This window comes from Heterodontus francisci, chromosome 10, assembly GCF_036365525.1.
Source record: "Heterodontus francisci isolate sHetFra1 chromosome 10, sHetFra1.hap1, whole genome shotgun sequence".
NCBI lineage: Eukaryota > Metazoa > Chordata > Chondrichthyes > Heterodontiformes > Heterodontidae > Heterodontus > Heterodontus francisci.
Window position 1 is genome coordinate 82,024,614 of NC_090380.1, and position 13,851 is coordinate 82,038,464.

The 13,851-nt window shown below is 45.2% G+C and overlaps 1 protein-coding gene across 2 annotated transcripts in view; it reads left to right on the top strand.

Moving 5' to 3' along the window:
- Positions 1-13,851, top strand: part of si:ch73-264p11.1 (uncharacterized protein LOC100000923 homolog) — a 102,083-nt gene that overhangs the window by 48,707 nt on the left and 39,525 nt on the right. Inside the window, exon 1 of one of the 2 annotated variants that reach the window (XM_068040877.1) lies at positions 6,773-6,937. The exons of the other annotated variant lie outside the window; for it this stretch is intronic. The gene's annotated coding sequence lies outside the window, so the exon portion shown is untranslated. Of the gene's footprint in view, positions 1-6,772; positions 6,938-13,851 lie in introns of those variants that run through there. 2 annotated transcript variants of the gene reach the window in all.

Here is a 13,851-nt window from a genome sequence, read left to right on the forward strand (position 1 = left end):
TGGGGGGAGGGGGGGGGGGGTAGAGGGAGGGGCTTGTGAAGGGGTAGGGGAGGGGAGAGAGGGGGTTGTGAAGGGGTGGGGGGAGAGGGGGGGTTGTGAGGGGGAGGAGGGGGGTTGTGAGGGGGGAGGGGTGGGTTGTGAGGGGGAAGAGGGGGGTTTGTGAGGGGGAAGAGGGAGGGGGTTGTGAAGGGGTGGAGGGGAGCGGGGGTCTGAGGAGGAGAGGGGGGAGGTGAGGGAAGAGTGGGGAGGTGGGGGAGGTAGAGAGGGGGTGTGGGGGGTTAGTGGGAGGGAGTTAAATTCAGAAATTCCTGAAGATAGGGATGCAAAAGGCAGGGACCAGAGAGCTGCAATGCCTGCAGTACAGTTGTGAAGTAGGGGAGAAAGCGGCTGGATGGGGGATCTGCAGCTGGAGAGAACGGCTGGATGGAGAGGGCCGGAAGCGAGAGGCCGTAGAGAGCCGCGGGGAGCGAGCGGCACGAAGAACTTGGTGTCGCTGGGTGTGGGTCAGTTTGGTAAGTCTTTTGCCATTGCATATTTATGGTGCATGCGTAGAAAAACGCACCACCAACCCCCCCGCCCCCCCCCCCCCCCCCCCCCCACGCTGCTGCCTCCGGCCGCTCCGCTTCCCTCCGTCACTGGGCCGTTCGCTCGCCCACTCGTCGGAAGCTCTGCTCCCCTCAGGCCCGCTCCGCTTACCTGCCTCCCCGGCCCACTCCCCGGCCCGCTCCCCCACTCCCTCACCCCCCGGCCCGCTCCCCCCCTCCCTCCCCGGTCTACTCCCCCGCTCTCCCCCCGGCCCGTTCCCCGCCTCCCTCCCCGGCCCGCTCCCCCGTTCCGGCCCGCTCCCCGCCTCGCTCCCCCCCCCCCTGCTCCCCGCCTCGCTCCCCCCCCCCGGCCCACGCCCTGGCCAGCTCATTTGCTCTCTCACTCCGCCATTGTGTGCTGACATGTGTTCGTTAGGTTGCCTCCATGTGATTATTTGAGCAGTGCCATCTTTAGTCCTGGCAGCTGCCGAAAGTCGCAGTGCAGTCTGTGACGTTTTCGTGGCACATGCTGCATTTGCGCATGTGCCACAACAGCGCCCCCTAGCGGTAGCATTGTCAGCAAATGCAGTCTTCTTTAAACAGCCACAGAGAATTTGAACGGAGAAAGCTGTTTTGCTCCTGGACTGAAAAGACCTCTCGTGGCTGGCTCGCTGCAGCCTCTCCTGTCTGCTTCCATCTCTTTCTCACAGAATGGAAACCCACTGAAGACACATGAACCCCAAGAGAGAAAAATCTTGTACTGTGAACAAGGTTTAAGAAGAATAATGGGCCCCAACGAAAAGCAAGATCGACCGACAAAAGGACTCTACAGTGAGCTCGAAGAACCGTAACAAATTCTTCAGATATTGCCTCACACCTTTCCACTTTATTTTTCTTCTGCTCCTTTCAGTCCCTATTTGCATGTGTGATTCACATGTGCATGCTAGCATGGGGCGTGTTTTGTATCCATAGGCATTAACCGAATTAGAGTTTAAGTTTAACTTTGATAAATTTCAACTTTTCTTCTTTAAACCTAATAAAGCCTGTTTGTGCCTGTTTCTTTGTCTCATAATTGGAAAGCGGTGAACAAGGATTCACCAAAGGGGAGCTCAAAACATGGTGTGTTTAAAATTTAACAATGTTACAGTAAGACCAGGTGAAGGGTAAGAGTCAGCTTTCTCACCTGGTCGTAACAATATAGAGAAATAAGTTTCTTTTGGGAAAAAAAATTAATGGAACATTAACAAAACCTGACACCGCAGCAACACTGTTATTTGAATTTGGGATAATTTTGAGATGCTAAAAGTCCAGTGTAATTTAGCAAGTTACTTTTAAGAAACTAAAGTGTCATCTCAGATAAAGAACAAACAAATCAACGAAGGATAAAACAGAAAAGGGAATTGTAGCTCTGTTTCATGGGCACATAAGGCCAAGAAAGCAGGTGCACAGCAATCATGAGGAAAAGGAAAGGATCTTAGAAGGTCAGCAGTAAATAATTTGGGGTTGTTTTACCAATTTAGGCAACTGTCCTGAACAGATTAGGTAGGAGTCAGGAAGCAAACCTATGTGTGCATAAGTTTCTGTTTATGTATTATATTAGAGTCCTGTGATTTCCTTGTCTGTCCATGTTAGCTCTGTCTGGGTCACTGAACTGAAAGTTTATTAACCCTCAGTGGACTGGTCCTGCATGATGTTTTAAAGTTTTGATAGCTGTATAAAATGGATGAGAAGCTGTTAAAACACATGCTTTGTTTTGGCAAGGGAAAAGAGAGAAGGGTTCCTTTAAGGGGAATGATAGGTAATCATACTCGCCACTGTCTATTTGGTTGTTACTGAGGGTGAAAAACTCAAAGACCACTCTTTCCTTTCCCCCAGGCTTGTGAGAGGCTGCTGTTTGAAGTTAAGCAGATTTAAATGAAGGACCAAGACTTCTGACATACTTCATTTCCTTTGTTTTCTTTATTTCATCTTAATTTGTTAAGTTGAATGAGTGTTGCAGAAATTGTGTGGATAATATATGTATGAAAGTTTTAATGTGCTTCCTTCCCTAAAGGGTGGCTGCGCAATAGACTTGTCAGCACATTAAAAAAAAAAGAATTTCACAATGATGAATGTGAGTTGGATCAAAAGGAAGGTGTAAACAAATTAAATGTTTAAGTTATAAGATTCGAGTCGAGATTTCTGGCCAAGAATCACTGTGTTTTGACTGTATTTTGATAATCATGTGGGAATTTTAATCCGGATAGGAATTCACACATGTGAGAATAGGGTAATTTCTAATGTTGAATACTGCTAATTGGAACTTAGAAAATAGTTTGGGTCTGAAACAATCTGTGTGTTTTAAGTTCAAATTGTTAAAAGGAAGAGAATTTGACAAAGGGATCTAAAAGCTTGGAATTTTGAAATGTTGTCAGAGGAAAATGTTCTGAAATACACATTTTTCATTTGTTTGATAAGAATGTGTTTAGACTACTCCATAGCATGTGGTTTCTTCTGTCTTTGTAGGAAAATGGGTGGTGACATCATTACTAGTCCATCTGAGAAGATTCGCCCCACCCCCTTTCAGACGAGCAGAAAGTTAATCCTTTCTGCTAGCAGTTTAAGCTACCATACAGCTTTCAAAATTTATTGAAACAAGATTTCTGACAGTTTCAGGAATTTGATCAGATATCTACAATGAATTGAAGGTGATGAATTAAATTAAATTAATTTGAGTTGGTATTCTAACCTGAAATTTAAAGCGATTCTAGGAAACAAAACTACACACACTGTCTTTGTGGTTTCTGTTTGGACAACAGTAAATATTGGACTAAATGTGAAAACAACATCACTGTGTGTCAGCTCAGAGGTTTGGTACAGGTATATCCTGTACTGATAGATGGCAAAAGGAAAAATCTTAAAGGGATGGGATTGGTACTTTATTTTCAAGGAATGCCGCACAGGATGACACCACTCCCAAAGGTCTCAGGTCAAACTACATGACTCACATTCTGTTTCTGCCAACAGGAGAGCCAGCAGCCAATCTCTTAATTATTTTGTTTCAGGTAAACCACTACAGAAATGGCAGCATGGTGGGTATCAGCAACGGCGATCACCCTCCTGGTAACCGCGGCAACATGAGAGCGCCCACCGTAAATATCAACAGAACCACATGCCTGGATCCAGGACAGTACATACAAGTACCTAAAGGAGGTAGCACCTTGAGGGCGTCCAACACGGTGGACTGAACATCGTGGCAGGATGGACTAATCTGCCTCCATTTGTTTGAGAACTCAAAGGGAAGGGCCTGTGACATGTTGGCCTGGCACTTGGTAGGTAACATTGCTTTGGATATTGAAGTTATAAGATTTGGTATGACCCCCTGACACATACATGAGGCTGTGAAAAGATTAGATCTTATTAATTTGGACCAGGAAAGGCAAGAACTCGTAGTTACATGACCTATAACGGGAGGAGTGAAGAACACAATCAAATTCCTGATTATTGTGTCTCAAGAACATGCCAATGGTACTTATTCAGGGGATATAACTTCGTATCCCTGGGAGGGATGAGTTGGTGTATCAGGTGGGATCCCAGGGGTATACAGATCCAGGTTTAAATGGCACCCTTTTGATGACAACATGAGAATGTTGTATCAAGTTGCAGCATTACATCTGCTCTTGCAATACTCTGAGAGCTATCAGTAATGACTTTGCCATATTTGTATCGGTCAGCCCTCTCGAAAAAGCCTTTAAGACGGTCCAAACCTCCTCTATGCTGTGGTGCTTTCTATTGGACAGGATGTGATTCTTATATGTAGAATAAGAGTCTGATAATAAACACACATTCTGCCTACAGATCACTGACTCCTTTACAGTGGGAGATTTCCACCTCGTGTGCACGGCCCTTGTAGGGTATGTATTCAGCCCATGGTGGGATGGTTTGTTAAACACTGATGATGTCCCGGGAAGAATAGCCCGAGAAGCAGTGCAAAGGGCCCTAGCCACCACTAGGAGGTTTATGGAGCAAAGCCGTCAAGCAATCACAGGGGTAGGGTGCTGGTGAACCTAGCCAAAGGAGTGACTGAGTATTGGAGGACTTGGCCAGCAATCGAGCCAAGATGGCAAGAATGCAGTACAACTGATGTGAAGTAGGAAGGATCGCTGCAGCCGGGGGACTGCAATAACGCAGGGAACAGTTCTTGGGTATCTGAAAGCTGGAACGCAGAAAGGTTGGTGAGGGAAGGGAGTTGAGATGGGAAGCAAGAGGCCCATGGTTACACCATCAGCAGCTTGTTCATCATGCCAAATAGCTGGATGAGGGAGAGCTGGGAGTTGAGAAGGACATAAGGCAGGAAGATGGCATCATCATCCATGTTTTCAGCAATATCAGATGTTAAGGGCCCCATCGCAGCCCACACTATGATGTGGAGAGCCATCTCTCCTGTTGAGTTCAGGAGATGCAGGCATCTTTGTACTCAGCCAGTTCTGCTCCGTTCCCTTCTATTGTGTGCACCATGTCCTGCAAGAGAGAAGGCAGAATGTCAGTAGTTGTGTAGTGCTGTGTTTATGTGATGTTCCTGCCATAGCTGATTAGCTGGAGGTATGTGGAGGCAGTGAGGGCTGGGTGCAGCATTAATACACTTGTGAGAGTAAGGTGAATATTTGGTGTGAGTCCTGAGTGCCGGGGGTGTTGCTGGGTGAGTGATAGGGGTGTGGTGCATTGAGCAGCATGCAAGGCTGATGGTGTGATGGGTAGGAGATGTCATATGAAGATGTATTCACTGACGTTGGCCAATTACATGAAGTCATTAGACCCCTTGTGACGTTGCTGCCTGGTCTCTGTGTCTAGCCTCCGGGAATCAACCTTTCTTGCCACCTGCTCCCACTCCCATCTGAGGGTGGTCCTTGAGGGTCTCCTGGCCCTCTATGGAACCATGGCATCTCCCCTCCGGCCCATCTGCACCACTAATGCCTCCAGTGCCAAATTCGTCAGTATGGATCCCTCTGTCTGCCCTGATGTTCACTTTGCAAAAATTTACATTGCAGTTTCCATTGAAGAAACAGCCTGCCTTTAAGAAGAACAGGCTATCTGTACCACAATGCTGCCCTCCTGCTGAGTTCACAGGCAGCATTCCAGAGCACTGGAGGTGCACCAGCTAATGTCACAATCATTCAGATGAGGTGGGTACATGAATTTTGCATGTTGCGCACCTCGATCTGAATGGCACAGCTGCAGGCACATTGCAAATCATGACCCCCCCCCCCCCCCCCCACTCCCCTGCACCAGAAAATTGGGGCAAGCCAATTTCTAACCCTTTGTGTTCTCCTCAGTATATCAGAAAGAAGAGCACTAAAACTATATGCCCCTCACGACTGACTTCAATTCAGTACCAGCTTGAGAAGTGCACAGCATCATTACTGAATCTACTTTCTGATTGGCTCCCATGAATTTAAGAGTATAATAGTGTGTGGCTGATGGAAAAGATTAATTCCCCCATTTGTTTACATTTAACAGAGAAAGAAAGATTATATTTCAAAAGTACCTTCCAAAGCATTTTACAACCAATGAAGTACTTTTGAAGTAGAAACAGAAAGTGCTGGAAATACTCAGCAGGTCTGGCAGCATTTGTGCAGAGAGAAACAGTTAGCGTTTCAGATCTGTGACCTTTCATTAGAACGTCATCAGTACGTTAGTCATTCTTGTTGGAAATTCAGCAGCCAATTGAGATGTAACAGCTATATGATAATAATCAGATAATTTCTTTCAGTGTTGCTGGTTCAGGGATAAATTACGGTCAGGACACCAGAAAGATCTCCCCTGCTTTTCTTTGAAATAATGTCGTAGGATCTTTTATGTCCACCTAAGGGCAGCTCGGCCTTGATTTAACACCTCATCGAGAAACAGCACCTCAAATGGTTCAGCACTAGCGTGTCAGCCTAGGTTTTGTGGTCAAGTCTTTTGAGTGGAACTGTGAACCCACAACTTCTGACTGTGAAACAAGAGTGCTACCATGTGAGTCATGGTTGACACAAAGAAAATTCTAATCACATGCAACTTTTACAAATTGAGTGCCTAAAATTAAGTGGATCTGTCCCTCAATAATTGATGTATTTTCCTACTTGGACTATAAACTTCAAGTTTCTACACAGTAGTAATTTAGTACATACAAATTCAGGTAATTTGGATTCTGCCCACTCCGTCCAAAACTACTGAAAGGATCCTGTGGTTTTTGAGATACAAAAATGGTCAAACAGTGCTCTCATTACAACTGCAAGTTTTTTTTTCAATTCCTGTTGACCAACAACATTTCATCAAAGCTTTCTCCAAGCGAATGATCAATGTTCCATGAACTGAACATAACCTTTCAGCATTTCTTCCAATTTGTATTGGTACTTTAAAGCAAAGCAAGATTAATTGTAACAGAAGACAAGGTAAGATTGCTTCTCAAATGACAAATATACATGATCAAGTTGAGCAAAGTTACAGAAGCGAGGACTAAAGCCGTACATTACCCTGCATGCTCTTGCTGTATATACTTTGATACTTTAAAACTCAAATTATTTATGATGGATATTAACTTGCAAGATTTGTACAACCTACTTTGGATGTTGAAGAAACAGTCTGGTTAGACTTTTGAAAATAGAATTTATCATGCCACTTCATGCAGTTTAATCGACATGTACTGTACCGTCACACCAAGAATATCCTGAGAAGACAGTAGCTTTTAACAGACAATGTGATAAATGGCAGGTATAATCTGATGTAACAAATTTCCCAGCATATTTGGATTGTCAGTTTCTCATTTATTGTACTATTGGTAAATACTGTATGAATATTGAGAGCAATGATATTGGTTGGATATTTACAGGGAGTTGGGAAGTGAATGGGGTGGGGGAGTGGTAGGAGATTGGAAAGGTCGGGTCGAGGGACATCATGGGGAGGGATCCAACATAGAGACGGGGATCCAATTGCAAGGGGAGGTGTTGTACGGTAGCGTAGTGGTTATGTTACTGGACTAGTAATCCAGAAGCCAATCCAAAAGCAAAGTACTGGGGATGCTGGAAATCTGGAAAAAAAAGCAGAGGGTGTTGGAAATACTCAGCAGGTCAGGCAGCATCTACGGAGAGTAAAGCAGAGTTAACATTTCAAGTCTGTGCGACTTTCATCAGAACTGGCATAAGTTAGAAATGTAATAGGTTTTGAGCAAGTGAAAGGGGGGGGGAGGGGAAAGAAGAACAAAAGGGAATGTCTGTGATAGTGTGACGAGCAGGTGAGATTAAATGACAAAGGTTTCATGGTACAAAGCCAAGGGGAGTGGTAATGGGACAAGTAAGGAAATAGAAGATGCGTCTGGATGAGGTTTAAATGGCAGGATAGCAACCGTCCAAACACAAAGTAAAGAGATTAAGAAAGAAACAAGATGGGGGTGGGGGTGGGGGGTTGGAGGGGATAGAATGAACCAGCAAAAAAAAAGCACATAAAAGGAAAAACATGGAGGAAGAGGTTATGATCTAAAATATTGAACTCAATGTTGAGTCTGGGAGGCTGTAAAGTGCCCATCGAAAGATGAGATGCTGTTCCTCTGGCTGGCATTGAGCTTCACTGGAACACAGTAGCAGGTCAAGGACAGAAAAGTCAGAGTGGGAACGTGGAGAATTGAAATGACAAGTGACAGGAAGCTCAGGGTCGTGCTTGCGGACTGAACGGAAGTGTTCCACAAAGCGATCACCCAGTCTTTGTTTAGTCCCCCCAGTGTAGAAAAGACCCCATCATGAGCAGTGAATACAGTTGAAAGAAATACAAGTTTCACTTGGAAAGAGTGTTTGGGGCCCTGGGTAGTGAGAAGGGAGGATGTAAAAGGGCAAGTGTTGCACCTCCTGTGCTTGCATGGAAATTGCCATAGGAAAGGGGGCAGTTGTCAGGGGGTGACTGAGGAGTGGACCAGGGTGTCGTGGAGGGAACTACCAAAACTTCAGATCAAACATCTGCAGTCCTGCCACAACCAGTCGTGAATGGTGTTGGACAATTAGCTGGGCGGCAATTAAACAATGGGCGACACAGTGGCGCAGTGGTTAGCACTGCAGCCGCACAGCTCCAGTGACCCAGGTTCAGTTCTGGGTACTGCCTGTGCGGAGTTTGCAAGTTCTCCCTGTGACCACGTGGGTTTCCTCCCACAGCCAAAGGACTTGCAGGTTGACAGGTAAATTGGCCGTTGTAAATTGCCCCTAGTGTAGGTAGGTGGTAGGAGAAGTGATGGAAGGTGGGGATGTGATAGGGAATATGGGATTAATGTAGGATTAGTATAAATGGGTGGTTGATGGTTGGCACAGACTCGGTGGGCCGAAGGGCCTGTTTCAGTGCTGTATCTCTCTATGACTCTATAACTAACCAGAGGAGAAGACTCCACAAACATCCTCATTCTCAATGATGGCAGAGCCCAGGACATGCGTGCAAATGCCAAAGCTGAAGCATTTGCAATCATTTTCAGCCAAAAATACCAAGTGGGTGATCCATCTTGGCCTCCTCCTGAAATCCCAGGCATCACAGATGCCAGTTTTCAGCTAATTCAATTCACTCCACGTGATATCAAGAAATGGCTAAAGGCACTGGATGCAACAACGGCTATGGGACCTGACAACATACCAGCAATAGTACTTAAGACTTGTACTCGAGAATGAGCCATGCCCCGGGTCAAGCTGTTCCAGTACAGCTACAACACTGGCATCTACCCAACAATGTGGAAGATTCCCAGGTATGTCCTGTCCACAAAAAGCAGGTCAAATAAATCAGGACAATGACAGACCCATCAGTCTCCTCTCAAACATCAGCAAAGTGATGGAAGTTATCGTCAACAGTGCTATTAAGTGGCACTTACATGGTAATAACCTGTTCACCGATGCTCAGTTTGGGTTCTGCCAGGGCTACTCAGCTCCTGATCTTATTACAGCCCTGGTCCAAACATGGACAAAAGAGCCGAACTCCAGAGGGGAGGTGAGAGTGACTGTCCTGGACATCAAGGCAGCATTTGACCAAGTGTAGCATTAAGGAGCCCTAGCAAAATTGAAGTCAATGGGAATCAGAGGGAAAACTCTCAACTGGTTGGAGTCATACCTAGCACAAAGAAAGATGGCTGTTGTTGCCGGAAGCCAAACATCTCAGTCCCAGGACATTACTGCAGGAGGTTCCTCAGGGTAGTGTCCTAAGCCCAACCATATTCAGTTACTTCTTTAATGACCTTCCCTCCATCATAAGGTCAGAAGTGGGGATATTTGCTGATGATTGCACAGTATTCAGTACCATTCGGTTCTCCTCAGATACTGAAGCAGTCAGTGCCCACATGCAGCAAGACCTGGACAACATTCAAGCTCGGGTTGATAAGTGGCAAGTAATATTCGCATCACACAAGTGTCAGGGAATGAATATCTCCAACAAGAGAGAATCTAACAATCTCCCCTCGACATTCAACAGCATTACCATCACTGAATTCCCCCATCATCATCATCCTGGAGGGTTACCATTGACCAGAAATTGAACTGGACCAGCCATATAAATACTGTGGCTACAAGAGCAGGTCAGAGGCTGGGAATTCTGCAGTGAGTAATTCACCTCCTGACTCTCCCAAATCCTGTCCAGTATCTACAGGGCACAAGTCAGGACTATGATGGAATACTCTCCACTTGCCTGGATGGGTGCAGCTGCAACAACACTCAAGAAACTTGACACCATCCAGGACAAAGCAGCACACTTGATTGGCATCCCATCCACAAATATTCACTCCCTCCACCACCAGCGCACAGTGGCAGCAGTGTGTACCATCTACAAGATACACTGCAGCATTCAGCAGCACCTTCCAAACCTTGACCTCTACCACCTAGAAGGGCAAGGGCAGCAGATGAATGGGAACACCACCACCTGCAGTTCCCCTCCAAGCCACGCACCATCCTGACTTGGAACTATATTGCTGTTCCTTCACTGTCGTTGGGTCAAAAACCTGGTACTCCCTTCCTAACAGCACTGTGGGTGTACCTACCCCAAATGGACTGCAGCTGTTCAAGGCGGCAGCTCACCAGCACCTTTGGAAAGATGTAAAGGTAACAGGGTTGTAGTGGTGGGTGATTTTAACTTCCCGTATATTGACTGGGACTCACTTAGTGCTAGGGGCTTGGATGGGGCAGAATTTGTGAGTAGCATCCAGGAGGGCTTCTTGAAACAATATGTAGATAGTCCAACTAGGGATGGGGCCATACTGGACCTGGTACTGGGGAATGAGCCCAGCCAGGTGGTCGAAGTTTCAGTCGGGGAGCATTTCGGGAACAGTGACCATAATTCCATAAGCTTTAAGGGGGGTACTTGTGGATAAGGATAAGAATAGTCCTCAGGTGAAGGTGCTAAATTGGGGGAAGGCTAATTATAACAATATTAGGCAGGAACGGAAGAATTTAGATTGGGGGCGGCTGTTTGAGGGTAAATCAACATCTGACATGTGGGAGTCTTTCAAACGTCAGTTGATTAGAATCCAGGACTGACATGTTCCTGTGAGGATGAAGGATAAGTTTAGCAAGTTTCGGGAACCTTGGATAACGCGGGATGTTGTGAGCCTAGTCAAAAAGAAAAACGAGAATAAGGATTTTGAAATCTAGGGTTCTGATGGGTGTTTGGGGGCTAGTTGGGACCAACAAGGACCGGGGTAATAAATGTGTGGGACCTTCTATGGAAAGGCTATGGGAGGCAAAGTTCTTGATGAGTTGGAGTTAATGTGTTAAAGGCTGGCAAGACAAGCATTGGAAAAATCAAGCACTGATGCTACAAAAGCTATGATGAGATTTTATGGTAGCACCAGGGATGAGGAAGGGATGGAAGAGGGTGATGTTTTGGAGGGATGTGAATTTGGAGCTTGAAGATCTGTTCAGGGTTGAGAAAGATACTGAAATTGCGCTGTTGGATTTATCCTGAGCAAGCAGCTGGAAAAGAGGATGACACTTATGACAAAGGCACACATGTTCTGATGGGATTCAAACAGGATAGCTTCAATTTTAAAATCTTGAGTTGGGGAAAGTTCTGGCTCTTCATGACTTGATGTCAGACAGACAGTTGGACAACATAGCAGTAGTCATGGAGTCAGGAGTGGAGGTGGGGAGATAAGGTTGGGTGTGTCATACATATGAAAGCTGTTCTCATAATTATTCATTTCTATTTACATGTACAATGTGATTTAAGCTGAGGGACAACTGAGCTGGCAGGTTGAGGAGGAATGCTGCAGCCTTGTTGGATTAGTCATGGCCTTGTGTCTAAATTCAGGGTCAAATGATATCCCTGCAACAACTGGAGCCATTTCCAACAAGGGCAAAGCCTGCCCTTGTCACTTCAATCTTTTGAGCGGCCTATTTGAAGTAAGAGGATGCCTGGCCACCTTGGCAAGAATCTGCCCCATTGGACCATTCTCCTGCCAGGTTGTCTCTACTGGGCCCACTAGCTGGATGCATCAGAGCAGTCCATAGAGTATCTCTGATGTGGATTAAGTTCACTGTTGCTGCTCTTTCATTCTATCAAACCTGGCAGTGGCAGACTTGTGCAATTCAGTACTCCACATCTCAATAGCACCAGTCACAGTGTTTGTGAGATCTTGCTGTTTAGCATTTATTCCTCCACTATTTTGGGCTTCCCCTGCAAATGGTTGCAAAGATGCTTCTCACTTTCTGACATTTCCATAAATCCATCCCCTATGACTGCAGTGATATCAGTGAAGCAGCAAAAGAAAAATAAGGAAGTTGCATTTATATAGTGCCTTTCAAAACCTCAATTCATCCTAAAGCCAATGAAATATTTTAGAAGCCTAGTCACTATTGTAATGTAGGAAATGTGGCAGCCAATTTGCACACAGCAAGGCCCTACAAACAGCAATGAAATAAATGACCAGATAACGTGTTTTTTGGTGATGTTGGTTGAAGGGTAACTATTGGTCAGAACACCAGAAGAACGCCCCTGTTTTTCTTCAAATGGTGCCATGGGATCTTTTACATTTACCTGCAAAGGCAGACAGGACCTTGATTAAGTGTTTCATCTAAAAGACAGCATCACTGCACCTTCTCGAACAGATGCTGTAAATGTTCATGGAAGACTCAAAGGATGTAGCAAATGCCTTTTGCTGTTGCATTAACTTCAGTCTGAAGGCAGTAGGATATGATTCACTTGCCCATACAGTTGACATACAACCAAAGCTTGCAACCTGGCTAGATCTTTTTTCTTCCTCTTAGGTTCTTTTCATCTGTTGCTCCTTCCTCAAACTCATTTCATATTCTCTGGGGTGTTAGGATCCGTGTTAATGAAGATGATGAGGAAGTTTAATGCAATGTTTCAGGGTCCATTCTGCCATTCTTGCCTCATCTTGGGAAGAATTTAAAGGATGAAGACAATGCCTTCAAAGTGAGATAACATCATAAGGCACTTCATACATCATGCAGCTGCTTTGCAAATTTAACCCAGTGGGAAGGATTAAGAACATGAATGTGGGAAGGATCATAATATATGGAAGGTATATTATGGCTGATAGCATCATGTCTCCAAACTCACCATTGCCAATCCCTCTGTAGCTTCTCAGCTATAAAATGTTCTTGTAGCCAATGAGGTGCTTTTGCATGGCTGGATTAGGTATGCCCAATGTGTGTTGCTTTAGCAGGTAATCAAAAGACATTCAGAAAGATGATAGAAATCACTCAACACCTCAAACAGCACTCCTATGCTGATACTAACCCTTTTCCCCTTCTCAGAGCAAGGACTTTATAAATAGTCTTTCTGCTGGGAGTACTCTATGTGAGCTGAAGTATAAACTTCACTTGTGCCCTTCACCTTCAGTTATATGAAAGAGTGTTGTGAAAAGGAATTAATTGCATGCTATCTCCCTAACAGTGCAGGACATAAACATTTCTATTCGGGCCATGCCTTCCATGGAGAAAGAGAAAGCATGTGTAATTAAGAGGGTGCACTTGCCTCAACATCCCCAGGTACCAGCAAAGGGTTTCGTTGCATCACAGCAACTGCCTTTAATACCCATCAACAGCCTTTTAAGAGCTGCTTCCTGACTGGATTTTTTGATGAAAACAATAGGGTTTCTATTTGAAAAAAAGTTACTTTAAATTTTATGCAGGTGTTACTTTTAACATTACATAGGCTGAGACGAAGAGGAACATGAGAACATTAGGAACAGGAGTAGGTCATTCAGCCCCTGGAGGCTGCTTCACCAAATGTTTGAAGCACTGTGCTTGACACTCAGATCCACTGTGAGCAGGACTTGAACAGACATGGGAAAGCACCATTGTATTTTTGAATCCAAAAGCCCATCCTTCCA